Below are 22,500 nucleotides of genomic sequence, written 5' to 3' on the forward strand. Positions count from 1 at the left end.
AGGCGTTGTTGTACATAAGTAGAAGTTGTTGTTATTGTTGTATGATGGAACACAAACAAATCGATTGTTCTGGTTTTTATCTCCTGCACAAAACATGTGAAGTGGTGGGCTTTATGCAGAGCCCCATCTACTTACATACATTGTGCTTGTTCAGCTGAAACAAAAATATGTCATGAAAACAAAGGAAAATGTGAATTAATTAATGGGGGGAGGTGGGGGAAAATGAGGGCGTTTTTTTTTTTAATTATATTTTGGACATTAATCTGAGATTCAACTAAAAATACATTTTTATATATTTTAAACTGTGGCTGCTAACACAAATGGGATTTGTTTGTGACTCAATTACACACACACCACACACACACGTGTACAGTCATATTTTACTTGTTGATGCCCATTCAGAGATGAGAAGACCTATTGCTGTGGAAATATTCTTGGAAGAAGTTTCTCTTCATGAATAATGTGTGAAAAAACAGATTGGGCTATGGATGCTGGTAGTCACATGCATTTCTGCATTATTGCATGGCATCAGCTACAAATACTGAACCCATCCTCTCCTGCTGCATCAGGTAACTAAGAACAAATTTAGTATTTATAATTGACAAAGCACAACAACGCAGAAATGCAGGCATCAGTTGAGCTGACTGCATCGTTCATAACCCAACGTTTCCACAATAGTGAAAGGGCTTCCAACTGCCAAGCAGACCTGAACAGGTTAAATATGACAGAACATAAATGTGTGTCGTATGTATTTATATATATTTGTGACTGTTCACAGCTAGTTTCAAAACTCTTAAACATGGAATGCAGTGGTTTCTTCACATTCGCCTTTGACTTCATGTTGCTTATTGATTTAATTATTTTAGAATTCTTTACTTAAATAGAAACTTAGAAAATATTCAAATGTTGTTCTGATGCTCTACCAGTGAAAACCCCTTTTTTTCAAAAAAGCAAAGTAATCTTTTGTCACCAATTGTTAAAATTTTAACATTTTGTTGAAAAATAGTTACTAAAACAAAATTTTAAAACTGCTGTTATAAACGACAATTTGTTAAGACTTGTTAATGTTTTTTTTTTATTTATTGTATGTCATTAGTTGCAGTGTGTGTATACACGCACACATGCGTGTATAGAAAATTGGTAAACTGTTGAAGCAATTAATTTGCAACCTGTTCCTTAATTCTTGGTTGCAGCTCTTTCATTTTTGCCACAAATAACTCTTGGAAAGGCATGAATGTCATATAATCCTATTCCTCCTGTTCTATAAATATGTGGCTTACTGCCAAACAAAAACACCAGTATTGAGTCCTTAGAAAGCCGACTGTTTTTACCCAGATTTGCTTCTGTAGTTAAAACCAAATACGTTATATTCGTGTCCAGAAAATTCACCATAAACATTTTTGCTGTAAAGGAGGCACACCTGCAGACTGTAAACTAGATAACTCATTTTAAAGAAATTACCTGTCTCTAATTGGTGGGTTAATTGATGAAGTTGCCATTTTAAGAAATCGGTGGGGGGTGGGAGAGGTCAATTTTATGATAGCACTTTCCTACACCAAAAATGTTTACAGTGAGATTTCCTATAAACCATTTATATTTCACTGCAATTGACTTTGAGAAAGGCCCAACCCTTGACAATAACCAAATTGTTTTTTATTATAATGGTTCCTGACACAGCCTTAGACCATTATTCATCCATTGAAAGCAATATGATAAATGTCTCTTTTATTGTGGTCGATATGTTGACTATATTTCATTAGCATTAAAGTTGTTTTAATTAACTTTTGTTTACATAATGAATATATTTTCTTTTTTATAAAAAATATCCCTCAACTGTTTTTTCTGTTTTTTTAAAATGTTCGAAGTAAAATTATTATTTAAGATTACTTAGTTTTTGTATTTGGTTTGCAAGGATGTGAATTCATGTCACAAAAGAAGTTTTGTTGTGTTTTAGGTGGGTCGTTACGCCAATCATAACACATGCACTGGTTTAATATCACTTCTTTATTGTTAGTCAGTTGATTATATATCTAACCAACTAACTAATCGATCATTTATTTGATGTGCTGGTTAAACAGTCAATCGGCTATTTGTTGGTCAGTTCTTTAGTCGCTGTTTGCAACCTTTTCAGTGACTCAGCAACTTCCCCTCTCACTCTAAAGTCTGAACCCTTAAAGAGATCACAGATGGCTAATGGACACACACACAACCACACACACACACATGCAACACAAACACACCATTTACTCTCACCCTTACTTCCTCTTCTAAGCAAACATACACACACACACACAGTCAGACACAAAACCAATTCTCAGACGCAGAGCTGGTCTTGGAGTGAGAGGAAAAGTCACTAAGTCACTGAAAAGATCACAGACAGCGACAAAGGAACTTTGACCGAGAAACAGCCGGTTGAGTGTTTAACCTGCACATTAAACAGACGATTGCTTAGTCAGTCGGTTAGATATATAACCAATTGACTGACAATGAGGAAGCGATATTGAACCAGTGCATGTGTTATTGGCATAATGGCCCTCCCAAGACATAACAATATTATTTATAGTAATACTGTTATTTTAGAAGAATATTAATCCTCATTTAACACATTTGATTTGTAAAATATTTAAAACATGAAAATGGGGAAAAAAAATAGAATTTAAGAGAATATTTTGAGAAAGTCAGCCAAATAAGTTGACAGGAATGGTTTTTGACTAAACACCTTGTATTTTCTGTAATTCTTTTACATTCTTGACTCAAATCTTGCCTCTGTTCACTTTGCATACATACATCTGGTGCCAATAAAATATTACCATTATTTTATTGGAATTGAGTTCACTGAATAATTTAGAAGTTTCTTTCAGGATATTCCTTTTTTTTTATTTTTTGCTAATGTTGTTGTTAATGATGATACCAGCTCTACATGGGTACTCTTGCAGCCGAGAGGTTAGTCAGATACTTAGGGTGTGTACATGAGGTGTGTGTGTGTGTATATACATATATATATTATTATAATTATTGTTATTAGTTTGTCATTCTGAGTCATGAATCACAGTATTTCAACTCTGAATTAATCTGACTCTATTTCACCAGATGGAGTCAGCTTTTCTGCTTAAATGCACACACATTCATTTAGCTGTTTGTTCATTATATATATATATATATATATATATATATATATATATATAACTGTTTGAATGAACCTTGAGAAGTGAAAGAAAGTTGCCATGAAACTCTCTTTTCATATATATATATATATATATATATATATATATATATATATATATATATATATATATACACATATGCTTAGGGGTATGTATAATGTGTGTGTTACCCATTAAAACCCAAATCAATAACACCACCTCAAATGTCTTATTTTCTCATATTGCCTTTAACTACAAACTACTGACTCAATACCCACACACACACTATATATATATGAATATAAATAAAGGTAGAAAGGTGGCAGAATCATTAGCACACTGGACAAAATGCTTGGAGGCATCTCATCTGTCTTTAGGTTCTGAGTTCAAATTCCACTGAGATCAACTTTGCCTTTCATCCTTTTGGGGTTGATGAAATAAGCACCATTTGAGTGCTCGGCTCAATGTAACTGATCTATCCCCTCCCCGAAATTGCAGGCCCTCTGCCATATTTGAAACTAATGTGTGTGTGTGTGTGTGTATATATATATATGTATGTATGGAGAGGTTGTGTGTACATATATGTATGTCTGTGGTACTTTGTTTGACCTTCACTCCTTTTATGTCACTGTTGTTGTTATTGTGGTCAGTATTGTCCTAAGTTGTTGGACTTCAGTTTATAATCATTATTTTTACAAGGAATACAGAAATTGTCTGGTCTTCCATTTTAAAAGAAACGTAGAAATTTCTTGAATGAAGTTTCACTTCATAAAAGTTTTCTTCCTTGCTAAATGTTATTAGTTATCAATTAATTAAATATTTCTAACAAGGATCATAATTAATATTAAGATTAATACATTCATTTACTTTTTGAAGGAAATCTGTTTTTCTCTGCTTTGTAAGTTTGGCTGTTCTGTTACAGAACAACTCTTTGGAATACTGGAATGGTCTGTTTCAAAAAAGACAAAGCAAAACGGTTTCCTCATTGAAACTAAACTCCATGTTGTTGCTATTGAGTTTTATTCAGCAATCTCACGTCTGTCTGTTCTTAGCTGGACATTCAGACTATCACTCCACACTCCACTCAAGCAATAAATCCCTCCTAGATTTAATGTTCCCATCACACTCACACTCGACTCATCTCTGGCTTTATTTGTCTTCAGTTTTCTCTTCTCCCGTGGCAGCCACACTCACTCTCCACTCTTGTCCATAATTTTACTCCAATCCAGTTGCTCTCATCTGCCAGTTGGATGCACCACAAGGGATAAGCAGATGCACCATGAAGAGTGTCTGGGTGCACCACAAGGGATAAGCAGATGCACCATGAAGAGTGTCTGGGTGCACCACAAGGGATAAGCAGATGCACCATGAAGAGTGTCTGGGTGCACCACAAGGGATAAGCAGATGCACCATGAAGAGTGTCTGGGTGCACCACACGGGATAAGCAGATGCACCATGAAGAGTGTCTGGGTGCACCACAAGGAATGCCAGTTGCACTGCAGATTTTGAAACTATTTTTCAAGGTTTTAGAAAATCCACTCTTGACCATATTAAAAACCTGTTTTTTACAATTTATTTATGATTTTATTTATATTGTTAGCCACCAACATGGTTTGCCATAATTTTTATTTTGTTTTCTAAATTTTTTTAATTTCAAAACCTTGTTTTGTTTTTTTTGTTTTTTTCTTGCTTTCCATGTGAAGTATTTCAGTAATTATTTACTTTCCATGCAAAGTTTGCCAGGAATTTTGATCTCCAGACTAGTACAGTGTCAACCACTGCTGGAACAACAACACCACCACCCTCTCTATCCTTCATCCCACTCCTTTACTCACCCAGAACTCCAAGGTGAGCTTGACCACTGTCTTAAAACAAAATGCTTCAAATCGAGTTTGTCAGTTTTAATTGTAGCTCGTCCCCCTCCCCCCACTCCACCCATCCTCCCACACATCCATCTGAACAAACAATTATATACTCACTCGTTAATCTGGATGATTTCCAGAAATAATCCTCCTCGTTGAGCTGAACAGTTTAAACAATTCTTATACATTCTAATGATCAATGTGATTTTGGAAATGATGGACCCCACATTTTCTGATCAGATGACTGTCAGAAAATATAAACCCCTGCTCATCACATGATTTTAGAAATGACATGTACCACCTGCTGATCAAAATGATTTTTAAGGTTACACATGGTGTAACATACTTCTTAATTTATATGAATTAATTTAAAATGTTAAACATTAACCTTTTTTTTTTAACAATATTTTTATAAACAATTCTTTTATTCCATTACCAATTTTTTGTTGTTGAATTTATTTGTCTTTTCTTTATAAAAAAAAAACCTTTCATTTCCTCGTTTTGTTGTTTGTTTTTTTTTTGTTTTTTTTTTAATAATTGTCATTATCGCAGCAATAACATAAGCCAAGTTGATTGATAGTTGGAATTAGAGATGCTTAATTGATGACTTAATCCTTGTCACCAAATGAATCTGTTTAATGGCCCAGTTCACTTAGCTGTAAATAGATACCATAAAGACATATACCTCACAACTGGCAGTAGGAGCACCATATAAGTGATGAGTGTTTTGTTAATTGCCAACAATAGACTCAAATTTCCTCATCTTTTTGGTGAAGAAATAAATTTTCATCCTCATTTAATGTCTTTTTTTCATGCTGTCATGGGTTGGATGGTTTGGCAGGAGCTGGCAAGGCTGGAGGGCTGAGCCCAGCTCTGTTGGTTGTTATGGCAATGGTTTCTATGGCTGGATGCCCTTCCCAATGCCAAACACTTTTAGGTGGCACCAGCACGGGGCAGGGTTACCAAGTAACTTGCAACCTAAAGACCCATTGACTGTGGCTTTGTGCCAGTTGGTAAGAGGTTAATGTATAGCAGAGGGAGGGAGGGAGGGAGGGAGGGAGGAAGATAGAATGACAGGGTGAAAGAGTGTTGGTGGTGGAGATGTGTTAAGACATATCCTGGAGGGGGGGTTAATATAAGTGGTGTAGAGAATTGAGGATGAAAGCAGATATGAAAGACGTTAAAGATAGAGTGTAGCAGAGACAGAGAACAATGGCTGGAGGGGGCACATTGTGGTTCCAAGAAGGGGACAAAGGTAACTGAAGGGGGTGGGGTATAGTTCTGCTTTCAGGTGATCACAACCACAATAGTGTTAGGGGATGAGATGGGGGTGGGGAAGACCCCCTCCTACTCCACCCCATGTGCACAAGCATTACCAAAGTGGTTTTAGGCTATCACTAATGAATTTATTATTAAAACAATAATCGTTAGCAAGTCACACAAAATGCTTAGTGGCAGTTTTTTTTTTTTTTTCCGGCTCTTTGCATTCTGTGTTCAAATAGCACTGAGGTCTTTCATTCTGTGAGTAGGGTGATGTAATAAACTGACCCCTCTCTTCAGAATTGCTGGACATGGGCCAAAATCAGAATTATTACTTTGGAACAATAAGTGCAATGGTTGAAACTAGCTCACTTGGCTGTTGGGCCTCACAGTAATCTCTATTGGGATTTTCAATTAAGGCTGAGTGAGCTTTGTTTTCATATTTTGAAGGTTGAGTACCATCCAATACCAGTTATGTACTGAGGTTAGTAAAATTTGCTATGCTCCTTTGCTTTTATTCTCATCACTTTCTTACAATAAATATAATTACTGAAAACAGGGCAACACACTGGCAAACTTGTTCCAGTGCTGGTCAAAGTGTTTGGTGGTATTTCTTTGGCCTGGACTCTAACCGCGGTCAACTTTGCCTTTTATCCCTCTGGGGGTCAATAAAATGTAGCACCAAGTATTGCCCCCTCCCCTCAAAATTGCTTGTGCTAAAGTTTTAACACAAGGAGTAGGAGTGGCTGTGTGATAAGTAGCTTGCTTACTAACCACATGGTTCTGGGTTCAGTCCCAGTGCGTGGCACCTTGGGCAGGTGTCTTCTACTATAGCCTCAAGCTGACCAAAGCCTTGTGAGTGGATTTGGTAGACGGAAACTGAAAAGAATCTCGTCATATATATATATATGTATTTGTGCGTCTGTGTTTGTCCCCCAACATCACTTGACAACCGATGCTGGTGTGTTTACGTCCCCATAACTTAGCAGTTCGGCAAAAGTACTAGGCTTACAAAGAATAAGTCCTGGGGTCAATTTGCTTGACTAAAGGCAGTGCTCCAGCATGGCTACAGTCAAATGACTGAAACAAGTAAAAGAGTAAGTTAGAATTATCAAAGATCAATCAAGAATGATACCTCCATCCTTTTTCTTGGGGTTGTATGCCATCATGGGAATCCTGGGAATATTTGCTCAGAGTGACCCTTCTAAATATATAAGCATCAGGTTTCTTCCCTATCAGGTTCCCAGCTGACCTCTGATGTTCTATGGTACCTGTTTGCAATCAGGAGCAGGTGTTCAGTATTTTTACAAAACTCACATAATATAGATGCAGGTATAGCTGCTTGCTTCCCAAATGCATGGCTCCAGGATCTGTCCCACCTAAGGTAAGTGTCTACTACAAAAGCCTTGGACTGACCAAAACCATCTGTGTGGATTTGATAGATGGAAACTGAAGGAAGCCCATTGTATATATGTATGTATGTCTTTGTCTCCCCGCACACACACACATCACTTTACAATCAGTGTTGGTGTGTTTACGTCCCCATAACCTAGCAATTTGGCAAAAGAGACTAACAGAATAAGTACCTGGGATTTATAAGGTGGTGAGCTGGCAGAAACGTTAGTACGCCGGGTGAAATGCTTAGCGGTATTTCGTCTGCTGTTAGGTTTTGAGTTCAAGTTCCGCCGAGGTTGACTTTGCCTTTCATTTTTTGGGGGGTCGATAAATTAAGTACCAGTTACGCACTGGGGTCAATGTAATCGACTTTATCCCTTTGTTTGTCCCCTCTGTGTTTAACCCCTTGTGGGCAATAAGGAAATAAGAATAAGTACCTGGAATTAAAAAAAAGAAGTCTTGGGTGGGGGTTGATTTGTTTGACTAAAATTCTTCGAGGTGGTGCCCCAGCATGGCCAGAGTCTAATGACTGAAACAAGTAAAAGAATAAGCCACTCAGTTTACCTACATATAACCAGGAACCTGACCTTAACAAAGAAGCACTTTTCTTGCCATATTTCTGTTGGTAGAGACTCTGTTTATTTCAGTTAGTTTAGAAAATGATGAAGCTTTTAATAAAATAACTGTCATAATTAAACTGGCATTTGGAACATTAATTAATGGGGAATTTTTATTAAAACAGGAAGCTTGTATTATCGGAGCAAGGCCAGTCTGAAACCGGTTGACATCAAAATGGTTAAATGATTGTCTAAAAATGAAGAACTTCACTATAAAGAAATATTGGCTATTACATATATTGTTTGTTCCTTCTTGAGCCATGCCTGGCTCATAAGGGCCAATTTTCCCGGTTTCCTTGGTGTATAGGTTCCCCACCTGGATGGGACGCCGGTCCATCACAGGTGAGCTGCAAGATGCAGGAGGAAAGAGCGAGAGAAAGTTGTGGCAAAAGAGTCAGCAGAAGTTCACCATTACCTTCTGCCAGAGTTGTGTGGAGCTTAGGTGTTTCGCTCATGAACACACTACATTGCTCAGTCTGAGATTCGAACCCACGATCCCTCGACTGCAAATTCGCTGCTCTGACCACTAGGCCATGTGCCTCCCCATTATAACTATTAATTGAAGGTAAACATATTTATAGGTGCAGGAGTGGCTGTGTGGTAAGTAGCTTGCTAACCAACCACATGGTTGCGGGTTCAGTCCCACTGCGTGGCATCTTGGGAAAGTGTCTTCTGCTATAGCCCCGGGTCGACCAATGCCTTGTGAGTGGATTTGGTTGACGGAAACTGAAAGAAGCCTGTCGTATATATGTATATATATATGTATGTTTGTGTGTCTGTGCTTGTCCCCCTAGCATTGCTTGACAACCGATGCTGGTGTGTTTATGTCCCCATCACTTAGCAGTTCGGCAAAAAGAGACCGATAGAATAAGTACTAGGCTTACAAAGAATAAGTCCCGGGGTCGATTTGCTCAACTAAAGGCAGTGCTCCAGCATGGTCGCAGTCAAATGATAGAAACAAGTGAAAGAGTGAAAGTGAAAGAGATATTCAACCAGATTATCACCTGTCTGTGTGTGTTATCTTCATCATATAATGTCTCTCTCCTATGTCAGCATGTGTTGGCTGGTTTAACAGGATTCAATAAGTCTGAGGACAGTATTAAGCTTCAATTGTTCTGGCTTTCTACAACTGGATGCCTTTCCTAATGCCAACCACTTTACAGAATGTACTGGGTTTTTTTTTTTTATGTGGCACCAGCACTAGTGAAGTGACCGAGCAATTTGCAAGACAACCCTCCAAATGAGTGAGGGAAGTGAGTTTGTGCCAAGTGTTGAGAGGTTATGACAATGGCAGGGGGACAAGGATCTTGATAGAGAGGAGATTCATAACTACCCAGTAATAGATATGGGTGGGTGGAAGTAACTGGAAAGAAGGTGGTCTGCTGGATGTGTAATGTCAGTGTGCACACACGACAGAGTGTAAGCGCCCTGGGAGAAATGCTGGACTTAAGATGCGGATTGCAAGAGAGACGTTAGCATTGGTATGGTCATGTACTACGGATGGATGAGGAGAGCTGTGTGAAGAAGTGCCACTCCCAAACTGTTGAAGGAATCCAGAGTAGAGGGAGACCGAGGAAGACACGGGATAAGGTGGTGAAGCATGACCTTCGAACGCTGGGCCTCACAGAGGCAATGATAAAAGACCGAGAACCTCTGAGGGTATGCTGTGACTGAGAAGACCCGGCAAATAAAGTGAGTCCACAGCTGTAACCTGCACCAGTGTCGCATAACCAGCCCACTTAAAAGTACCTCGGATCGTAGGGTGACATGCCGTGCTTGAGGAGACCTACTGAGTTAGGTACATCAACATCAGCAATATCAAAATGAAATCAAATGGAAATTGTAGTTGTGAGGCCCATGCCAGGAGCACATAAAAAGCAACATCCGAACATGGCCAAATTCAGTGCCACTTTAACTGCCTTCCATGCTGGTGGCATGTAAAAAGCACCATTCAATCGTGGTCGATGCCAGCTCCTCTGGCCCTTTGCGCCAGTGACATGTAGAAAGCACCCACTACACACTTGTAGTGGTTGGCATTAGGAAGGGCATCCAGCTGTAGAAACCTTGCCAGCATGGAAAAAGGACATTTAACGATGATGATGATATGAGATGTCTGTCAACAAGAATGACCATCAATGACAAAAGCAATATTTGTTCAAAATTACAGGTCCATATGGTTTGGCATATCTCATTCCACCCTATTGTCATAATTCAGAGACAAACTTAGGCAAGGTACCTAATGCTAATAGGGCTCAGGAAGTGGGATCCCTGTGATCTCAAGCACCAGCAAAGGGTTCCAACATGCTTTAACAAAATCTGAGTAGTACTTCCCAGTGATCTTCCATCCTGCTGGACACCAGCCTGGAATTTCTGAGTGCCCCTGCTGTTGCTAGATAGGGGTTGGACCTACATTGGGTCTTGTTTTTAGTCCTGCTGGGTTTCTAGCAACCTTCCCCACCAGGCCACGCTAGTGGTGTGGTGCTGGTTTAGTTGCTGCTGGCCCCTGACCATGCAACCAGTTCTACTGGATTCCATGTCACCAACAGAACTCCTGACAGACCTCACAAATGACTTGACATACACACACACATATCTTTCTCTGCGTATGTATATATGTGTATATATATATACATATATCATCATCATCATCATTTAACGTCCGCTTCCCATGCTAGCATGGGTTGGACGATTTGACTGTGGGCTGGCAAGCCAGATGGCTGCACCAGACTCCAAACTAATCTGGCAAAGTTTCTACAGCTGGATGCCCTTCCTAACACCAACCATTCTGTGAGTGTAGTGGGTGCACAAGGGCCAGTTTGGTGGTACTGGCAACGACCACGCCCAAATGGTGCTTTTACGTGCCACCTGCACAGGAGCCACTCCAGCGGTACTGGTGACGACCTCACTCGAATGTTTCACATGCCACCAGTACAAGTGCTAGTAAGGTGACGCAGGTAACGATCACACTCGAATGGTGTGCTTAATGTGCCATCGGCACAAAGGCCAGCTTGTTGCTCTGGCAACGATCTCACTCGTATGGTACTCTTAGCGCTCCACTAGCAGCGGATGCCAGTCACCGAGTTTGATTTCACTTTGAAATCAAACTCGGTGAAGTGAAATCGAAGTCGAAATCAATATATATATATATGCTGTGGTTACATTAATGCTATTCTTGAGCATGGTCCTATGTTAATTCTCTCTAATGGCAGCAGGAAACTAATGTTTTGAGGGGAGGGGTGAGTAGATTACATCAACCACCTGAAGGATGACAAACAAAATTGACCTCACCAGTAGGCGCAGGAGTGGCTGTGTGGTAAGTAGCTTGCTAACAAACCACATGGTTCTGGGTTCAGTCCCACTGCGTGGCACCTTGGGCAAGTGTCTTCTGCTATAGCCTCGGGCCGACCAATGCCTTGTGAGTGGATTTGGTAGACGGAAACTGAAAGAAGCCCGACGTATATATGTATATATATATATACTAGTAGTATCGCCCGGCGTTGCTAGGGTTTGTTTCGACCCTTTAGAATTGGAATTTTTGAAAAGTAAAAATTGTGCATTATGTAGCTTGTTATTCTCTTTAAGTGAACATTTTTCTGGTTGAAATACACCGAAAAATGGCGACACAGCAGTAAAAAAATCGTCAAAAATAGGGATTTTCATAGAAAAAAAGCATCTTTTTGATGTAAATAATTATTGGTGTTAACATGGTCCGATTTGAATTTTTTCTTCTATGGAAGGAAGAGCAAGCCGTCTTCTATCATACTCTCAATTTTGGTCAACTTGTGCCGCAGGGTCTCGGAGGAGAGAGTGTTAGTTGAAGGCTACCAAACCTGCCATACACAGACAACTTCAGCTTTATATATATACTAGCAGTATCGCCCGGCGTTGCTCAGGTTTGTAAGGGAAATAACTATAAAGCATTTTTAGAGTTATAGCCAAAAAATAGAAAAAAAATGATGGTAAATTTTTTTTTGAGAGTAAAAAAAGGTCGAGTTGCGTCCCCTAGACAGTCTGTGGTTTGTGTTTCTCATTCTCGACCCCATGTCGAATTTATCGATTTTTTTCAGAACTGGGGGAACTTTTCAAAATTTTCGCTGCGTTAGTTTTGAATTATGACATTGGGCTATGTGTGTGTCAAGTTTCATCAGAATCGGTTGAAAGCAGTGGTCAGGGTGAGGGTACAACCAAACACACACAGAAACACACACAGACAAACTGCCGTTTATATCGCCCGGCGTTGCTCGGGTTTGTAAGGGAAATAACTATATAAGCATTTTTAGAGAGTTACTTCCCTTATAGATGCCAATTCGGGCTTTCTTAGCCATTTCTGTTTTGGTGTCTTCAAGCCATGAAGTCGTTGTTCTAAAAGAACGCTGGTCTCCTTGACAACGCATTACGACGTTGATTTCCTTACACTCCCTTCCCCACAGCTTCACGAGGGAGGGAAGAAGGAGGAGAAGCAAACAGGTGCAGGTGTGACCATGGACGCCAACTCCGCCGCCATCGCACACGAAAAATTATGCATTAAAATGGAATAAAAAATGATGTTAAATTATTTTTTAAATCGTAGACTCATCGTAGACGCGCGCTAATAGTCAGACGGGCTCGATATGAATCACGACTATAAGATACCCGAATTTGGTTAAACTGCACCGCAAAATGTGGGAGTAGTTAGGAATCTAAATCGAAGGGGACAGACACTCACACAACTACAGTTTTATATATATACTAGCAGTATCGCCCGGCGTTGCTCGGGTTTGTAAGGGAAATAACTATATAAGCATTTTTAGAGAGTTACTTCCTTTAGAGATGCCAATTCGGGCTTTCTTAGCCATTCCTGTTTTGGTGTCTTCAAGCCATGAAGTCGTCGTTCTAAAAGAACGCTGGTCTCCTTGACAACGCTTTACGACGTTGATTTCCTTACCTCCCTTCCCCATAGCTTCACGTGGGAGGGAAGAAGGGGGAGAAGCAAACAGGTGCAGGTGTGAGTGTGGACGCCAACTCCGCCGCCATCGACACACGAAAAATTATGCATTAAAATGGAATAAAAAATGATGTTAAATTATTTTTAAAATCGTAGACTCATCGTAGACGCGCGCTAATAGCCAGACCGGCTTGATATTAATCACGACTATAAGATACCCGAATTTGGTTAAACTGCACCGCAAAATGTGGGAGGAGTTAGGAATCTAAATCGTAGGAGACAGAGACTCACACAACTACAGTTTTATATATAGATATATATATATACTAGCAGTATCGCCCGGCGTTGCTCGGGTTTGTAAGGGAAATAACTATATAAGCATTTTTAGAGAGTTACTTCCCTTATAGATGCCAATTCGGGCTTTCTTAGCCATTTCTGTTTTGGTGTCTTCAAGCCATGAAGTCGTCGTTCTAAAAGAACGCTGGTCTCCTTGACAACGCTTTACGACGTTGATTTCCTTACCTCCCTTCCCCATAGCTTCACGTGGGAGGGAAGAAGGGGGAGAAGCAAACAGGTGCAGGTGTGAGTGTGGACGCCAACTCCGCCGCCATCGACACACGAAAAATTATGCATTAAAATGGAATAAAAAATGACGTTAAATTATTTTTAAAATCGTAGACTCATCGTAGACGCGCGCTAATAGCCAGACGGGCTCGATATTAATCACGACTATAAGATACCCGAATTTGGTTAAACTGCACCGCAAAATGTGGGAGTAGTTAGGAATCTAAATCGTAGGAGACAGACACTCACACAACTACAGTTTTATATATATAGATATATATATATACTAGCAGTATCGCCCGGCGTTGCTCGGGTTTGTAAGGGAAATAACTATATAAGCATTTTTAGAGAGTTACTTCCCTTATAGATGCCAATTCGGGCTTTCTTAGCCATTTCTGTTTTGGTGTCTTCAAGCCATGAAGTCGTTGTTCTAAAAGAATGCTGGTCTCCTTGACAACGCTTTACAACGTTGATTTCCTTACACTCCCTTCCCCACAGGTGCAGGTGTGAGTGTGGACGCCAAGTCCGCCGCCATCGACACACGAAAAATTATGCATTAAAATGGAATAAAAAATGATGTTAAATTATTTTTAAAATCGTAGACTCATCGTAGACGCGCGCTAATAGCCAGACGGGCTAGATATTAATCACGACTATAAGATACCCGAATTTGGTTAAACTGCACCGCAAAATGTGGGAGGAGTTAGGAATCTAAATCGAAGGGGACAGACACTCACACAACTAGAGTTTTATATATATAGACTAGCAGTATTGCCCGGCGTTGCTCGGGTTTGTAAGGGAAATAACTATATAAGTATTTTTAGAGAGTTATAGCAAAAAAATGCATTAAAAATGGAATAAAAAATGATGATAATTTTTTTTTTAAATCGTTGACTCAGTGTCTTCAAGCCATGAAGTCGTTGTTCTAAAAGAACGCTGGTTTCCTTAACAATGCATTACGACGTTGATTTCTTTACACTCCCTTCCCCACAGCTTCACGAGGGAGGGAAGGGGGAGAAGCAAACAGGTGCAGCTGTGAGCGTGGACGCCAACTCCGCCGCCATCGACATACGATGCATTTTATGCATTAAAATGGAATAAAAAATGATGTTAAATTATTTTTTAAATCGTAGACTCATCGTTGACGCGCGCTAATAGTCAGACGGGCTCGATATGACTCACGACTATAAGATACCCGAATTTGGTTAAACTGCACCGCAAAATGTGGGAGGAGTTAGGAATCTAAATCGAAGGGGACAGACACTCACACAACTACAGTTTTATATATATAGATATATGTCGTCTGGGTTCTTCCAATTCTTCGTGTGTCGGCGTCCATGCTCGCACCTGCACCTGTGTTGCTCCTCCCCTTCTTTCCCTCCCTCGTGATGCTGTGGAGAAGGGGAGGGCAGGGAAAACACACGTCGTAAGCGTTGCCAAGGAGACCACCGTTCTTCTCGAAGAACGACTTCATGGCTTTGAAGTGGCCATGCTCAAAGCAGAGAATGGCGAGGAAAGCCGAAGAGGAATTTAGAAAATGGGGAAACACGCCACACAAAGGCAGGTTTCCCGTGCAAAGAATTGGCACAACCGAATGTATTTATTGGTTGTTGCGCAATAGACGCCATTGATTGGTTGAAATTGCAGAAGAAAAAACAGCAAATATCTTAGAAACTCTAGAATTTTCTGAATAAAGCCAAGGTGGTGGTTGTGATGGTTGTGGTGGTGGTGGTGGTGGTGGTGGTGGTGGTTGTAGTGGTGGAGTTGGTGATGATGGTGATGGTGGTGGTGGTGGTGGTGAAGTTGGTGGTGATGGTGGTGGTGGTGGTGGTGGTGGTGGAGTTGGTGATGGTGGTGGTGGTGTGGTGGTGGCGGCGGTTGTGATGGTGGTGGTGGTGGAGTTGGTGGTGGTGGTGGTGGTGGAGGTGGTGGCGGTGGTGGTGGTGATGGTGGTGGTGGTGGTGATGGTGGTGGTGGTGGTGATGGTGGTGATGGTGGTGGCGGCGATGGTGTTGGTGATGGTGGTGTTGGTGGTGGTGGTGGTGGTGGTGATGGTGGTGGCGGCGGGCGGATGGCGGTGGTGGTGGTGGTGGTGGTGATGGTGGTGGTGGAGTTGGTGGTGGTGGTGGTGGTTGTAGTGGTGGAGTTGGTGGTGATGGTGGTGGTGGTGGTGGTGGTTGTGGTTGGTGGTGGTTGTAGTGGTGGAGTGGTGGTGGTGGAAGTGGAGTTTGGTGGTGGTGGTGGGGGTGGTGGTGGTGTGGTGGTGGTGGTTGGTGTTGTGGTGGGGTGATGGTGGTGGTGGGGATGGTGGTGGTGGTGGTGGTGGTGGTGATGGTGGTGGTGGAGTTGGTGGTGGTGGTGGGGATGGGGGGTGGTGGTGATGGTGGTGGTGGTGGTGGTGGTGATGGTGGTGGTGGTGGTGGTGGTGGTGATGGTGGTGGTGGTGATGGTGGTGGTGATGGTGGCGGCGATGGTGGTGGTGGTGGTGGTGGTGGTGGTGGTCGTGGTGGTGGTCGTGGTGGTCGTGGCAGAGTTGTCCGTAGTAGTGGTGACTGTGAAGCTGTCGTTTGGGTTCTTCCAATTCTTCGTGTGTCGGCGTCCATGATCGCACCTGCACCTGTCTTGCTCCTCCCCTTCTTTCCCCCCCTCGTGAAGCTGTGGGGAAGGGGAGGGGAGGGAAAACACACGTCGTAAGCGTTGCCAAGGAGACCACCGTTCTTCTCGAAGAACGACTTCATGGCTTTGAAGTCGCCATGCTCAAAGCAGAGAATGGCGAGGAAAGCCGAAGAGGAATTTACAAAATGGGGAAACACGCCACACAAAGGCAGGTTTCCCGTGCAAAGAATTGGCACAACCGAATGTATTTTGTATTTATTAGTTGTTGCACAACTTTTACATAAAAAATATTATCCAAACACAAACTTTTGAAGACAATATAAAGGCAAACTTACTACTATATAGTAGCCCTTTGGCTGCTATTTCTAAAGTTTTCGGTATGTGGTCAAGCAACTTGTTGCAAAAGCCCTTATTATTATAATTATATAAGTTTTTCACCGAATATGGTCTTTTTCCATACCGAAATACTACTAGGTGAAATTTGTTGATTTTATTAAATTAATTATATTTCACCCTATATCTGTAATGATATATATATTTAAATATATATATATATATATATATATATAATTAATTAATAAGGGTGAGAGAATTAGATACTAATTTAATAGTATATCTATTCAACACCAAGTGGCCTAGTGCTCCGAGAAACCTGGATTATTATAATATTTTATAATATATTATAATATTTTTACAAAATAAATATAAGAGAGTGGTCACTATATGGCTCACTCTAGCACCAGTTAATCCAAAAGGTTTCAACCACAAAAATACATGTTTCCCATGAAAGTCAGTACGATTGTTAGCTCACACGGACAGGGCAAATAAAAAATAACAAAAATACAGATTATTTTGGGACAATTGTTTCGCTATTAGTGAATTAAATGTAATTTTACTTACAAAAAAATCCACTTGTAGCTCGTCAGCCAAAACTATCTGGATGAAATCCACTCAATCACACGCCAGATTTTATATATATATATATATACATATATATAGTTAATCCAAACAGGAAAGCACAAAAAAACACAACAACGCGAGGACGTGGAACAAATATAGTATTATTGGACGCTCAGGAAAGAAGGAAAGAAGGAGGGCTTAACGTTTCGAGCGGAGCTCTTCGTCGGAAACATAGGAGAAGGAAAGATCCAGAGAAAGGAAGACAGAGGGAAAAAATCGCCAACGGTACACCCGAGGTCACATTTTGATATATATATATATATATATATACACAAACACACACACACACACACACACATATATATATATATATATATATATATATATATTATATATATATATATATATATATATATATATGTGTGTGTGTGTGTATATAGATATATATTCAAAGATGCGTATGAATATCAGAAGAAATATATATATATATACATACACACACACATACATATATATTATACTCACACACACACATTTTTCCATGCATACATACATGTGTGTGTTTAATGCAACTTTGTATACATGAACAACTGACGTAAGCTGCATGTAATATGAAAGCCTGCACATGCTCCCCCCGCTATATATACACACATACGCACACCCCCACATATATGTATACACACACACACACACAGAATTCAACCATCCGTAAACACATAAGGAAATAATCCCAATCTAGTCCTTTCCCTCTAGGGAACGAAGGCGCATGTGTAGGTTGCAATGTCTTCTCTTCACTCCCAAATAACTATCAAACAGCTATCGATAATTCAACCCAACCAATTGCGTCCCCTAGAAAGTCTGTGGTTTGTGTTTAATACACAAATCGGTTTGCTATGTGTGCCACATATGATTTAATTAACCAATTTTTTCCAGTGATAAAGTAACATATTGGAATAAAAAGGGTCATATATCTCCTTGGACCAGACATAATGCTCGCTGTGAATTAAAAAAAAAAATTCCTGCCAATTTGTGAAAGATATTGTCGAAAATATGTCATCTTGAATTTGAATACGATTTCCCAAAATGGCATGATTTTATCGATTTTTTCTGATGGTAAGGTATTGCATGGAAAACTAACGCCAGAATTAAGTTTCTTAGGGTAACATTAAGCTTCACCATGAGTTTGGTGAAAATCGATTGCAAGTTGCGAAAACTACAACAGAAAATGTGTTGCATATAAAAAGCTTAGATTCTCGACCCCATGTCGAATTTATCGATTTTTCTCAGAACTGGGGGAACTTTCCAAATTTTCGCTGCGTTAGTTTTGAATTATGACATTGGGCTATGTGTGTGTCAAGTTTCATGAGAATCGGTTGAAAGCCGTGGTCAGGGTGAGGGTACAACTTGACACACAGACACACAGACAGACAAACTGCCGTTTATATAGAGAGAGATGTGTGTGTGTGTGTTTGTGTGTCTGTGTTTGTCCCCCTAGCATTGCTTGACAACCGATGCTGGCATGTTTATATCCCCATCACTTAGCGGTTCGGCAAAAGAGACCGATAGAATAAGTACTGGGCTTACAAAGAATAAGTCCTTGTGTCTAGTTACTCGACTAAAGGCAGTGCTCCAGCATGGCTGCAGTCAAATGACTGAAACAAGTAAAAGAGTAAAAGAGTATCTGAACTTCGAATGCCAAGAGCTGGAAGAAATGCCACGAAGCACTTTGTCCCTTGTGCTGACCCTTCTGCCAATTTGTCACCTGAAAAGGGTAAAAGGATAAAGGCACCCTTTGGTCATGAATGGCTGTGGGATTGCCTCTAGAAAGTTCCCCTCCGAGACCCAAGTCCAAGCAAGGTTATTTTATGGAAGACAAGCAGTGACCCCTGCATACCAGCCTCCCCTCCCTACACCACCGATGTTATCCAAGGGAAAAGCAAAGGGGCCAATACAGCTTGGCACCAGTGATGTCACAACTCATTTCTACAGCTGAACGAACTGGAGTGATGGGAAATGAAGTGTCTTGCTCAAGAACACAACACAGTCCAGTCCAGGAATCGAACTCACTACCTCATGATTGTGAAACCGATGCTCTAACCACTGAACCATCCACCTTTACATCACTTTAATAATAATAATAATAATAATAATAATAATAATGATAATAATATAGGTTTCAAATTTTGGCAAAAGGCCAATAAGTTTTGGAGAAAGGAGCAACACCACTATATTGACCCCAGTATTTGACTGGTATTTATTCTATTGAAAGTGAAAGGATGAAAGGCAAAATCAACCTTGGTGGAATTTGAACTCAGAACATAAAGGACAAAATGCCAGTAAACATTTTGTCTGGCATGCTAATGATTCTGCCAGCTCACTGCCTCCTTAATAATAATTATAACGATGATGATGAAAGAATGAAAATAAGAGACAGCTGTCAAGGATGCTTGTCTTCTCTGCATCAATTGCGGAAACCATCATTGATGTCTTTCAAAGAATATCCTTGTTTTGTTTCTGTTTCCAGAATTGGTTTCTTTTATATTTGTTTTTTTGTTTTTTGTTTTCTTGTCATTTTCTGACAGAGAATAGCTTTATATTTATTAGGTCAGGAACCCAGAGAATTATAAAGAAATCAATCTTTGAAGACGGATGTTCCAGCTGTTGTATACAAGCTGTTGAAAAGTTTTCTCTGTAAATAAATGTAAATAAATAAGCTGGAAGCTTTACTTCTTATTACAAACAAAAAGACAACAACTTATTTGGAGTGTATAAGTTTAGTTTCAGTGAAAGGTTTTTTTGCAATGAAAACTCAATAACAGAACCAAACAAGTTGTGCCAGCATGGAACATGGATGATGATGAATCTAAATTCTCATTAAAGACAGCAAAAAAATATTAACAAATGTAAAAAGCATGTTTTTTCCATAAAGACAAAGAAGGAGGTTTCAATATTTCAAGCATGTAGCTCTTTGTCAAGAAAGTAGAAAATTGAGAGGAAAACATCATTGTATATATGCTATCAAGCAAAGATGGTTTGCAGATGGTAGGAGTGGACAGGCGTATCTTTTACTTGTTTCAGTCATTGGACTGCAGCCATGCTGGGATGTCACCTTGAACGTTTAATCAAATAAATCAACACCAGGACTATATTTTTTTTAAACCTGGTACTATTCTGTTAGTCTCTTTTGTTGAACCACTAAGTTATGGGTTGTCATGTGGGGGACAAATGGGTTGTCGTGTGGGGAGGGTAAACGCCAACACAAAGACACACACACACACACATATATACAACAGGCTTCTTTCAGTTTCTATGTATCAAATTCATTAACAAGGCTTTGGTCAGTCTGAGGCTATAGTAAGAGACCCTTGCCTAAGGTGCTATACAATGGGACTGAACCTAGAACCTTTTGGTTGGGAAGCAAATTTCTTAACCCCACAGCCATGCTTGTACCTCTCTTTGTTTTCTGACCGAATGCAACATGCAGCAATTGATGATGCATCAAAGCCAACACTTCTTCAGTTCTGCATTCATCATCATCATCGTTTAACGTCCATTTTCCATGCTGGCATGGGTTGGATGGTTCGACCGGGGTCTGGGAAGCCAAGAGGCTGCACCAGGCTCCAGTCTGAAACACTGCCAGATTAGACTGGAGCCTGGTGCAGCCTCCTGGCTTCCAGACCCCGGTTGAACCATCCAACCCATGCCAGCATGGAAAACGGACGTTAAACGATGATGATGTATTATTTCATGTATTTTTTGTTTAATGAAGAATTACTGACTCTCAAAGCAGCCATTTGTGCCAAGATCGGCATCTTTTATAAAATGAATATACCTATGAGGCTGGTCTGGTTAGACTTGCTCTAAGACCAGACATCAGTGAGATCAAAACCATTAGTGGTGGTATCGTTTAACCACGGGCAAGCTATGATTGAGCGGACCATCTTCTATTATAATAAAAGAGGTCTGACCATGGCCATCCCATCTTATCTGAGACAGGACAAGACCAAAGAGAAGAGGCGGGGGTCTGAAAAACAGACAGTCAATGATGAGGTTACATATTGTGTGACAAAAGAACTCTGACATAACTAATAATAATAATAATATAATAAAAAAGAAGATGAAATGATATCATACATAACTGCTGTGTTAATAATAAAGAATAATAATAAAAGAATTATAGGCAAAAAGGTGGAGGCTCTTCTCACTCTTTGAATAAAAGATTTTTCCACAAGATGAAAGAAACGATTATCTCACCCTGAGCAGCAACTCCTTCGTTCTCTGTTTCTCCTATCACAGAATATACAGATTCCAGTAAGACTATCATGAATAATAATAATAATAATAAAAGCTAAAGTGAAGATCAAATAACTGGTGTGTGTGTGTTTATTGGCAAAATGGCCATCTGCAAATGTAACACATATATATATATATATATAATGAAAATAGTAATGCAATACGAGAGTATCGCTTTCTAGTAAAGGATAGCCCGTGAGGGTAAAATTATACATAAAAGTAAATAAATGCTACAACGAAGCACCGATATTTACTGGAAAATAGCGTCGTATTTATTACATTCGCTATTTTCCAGTAAATATCGGTGCTTCGTTGTACCATTTATTTACTTTTATATATATCATCATCATCATCATCATCATTTAACGTCCGCTCTCCATGCTAGCATGGGTTGGATGGTTCAACTGGTGTCTGGGGAGCCCGAAGGCTGCACCAGGCCAGTCAGATCTGGCAGTGTTTCTACAGCTGGATGCCCTTCCTAACGCCAACCACTCCGAGAGTGTAGTGGGTGATTTTATGTGCCACCGACACAGGTGCCAGACGAGGCTGGCGAACGGCCACGCTCGGATGGTGTTTTTATGTGCCACCGACACAGGTGCCAGACAAGGCTGGCAGACAACCACGCTCGGATGGTGTTTTTATGTGCCACCGACACAGGTGCCAGACGAGGCTGGCGAACGGCCACGCTCGGATGGTGTTTTTATGTGCCACCGACACAGGTGCCAGACAAGGCTGGCAGACGACCACGCTCGGATGGTGTTTTTTATGTGCCACCGACACAGGTACCAGACGAGGCTGGCGAACGGCCATGCTCGGATGGTGTTTTTATGTGCCACCGACACAGGTGCCAGACAAGGCTGGCAGACGACCACGCTCGGATGGTGTTTTTATGTGCCACCGACACATAGATAGATAGGTAGCTATGT

This window comes from Octopus sinensis, linkage group LG2 (genome assembly GCF_006345805.1).
Source record: "Octopus sinensis linkage group LG2, ASM634580v1, whole genome shotgun sequence".
Lineage (NCBI taxonomy): Eukaryota > Metazoa > Mollusca > Cephalopoda > Octopoda > Octopodidae > Octopus > Octopus sinensis.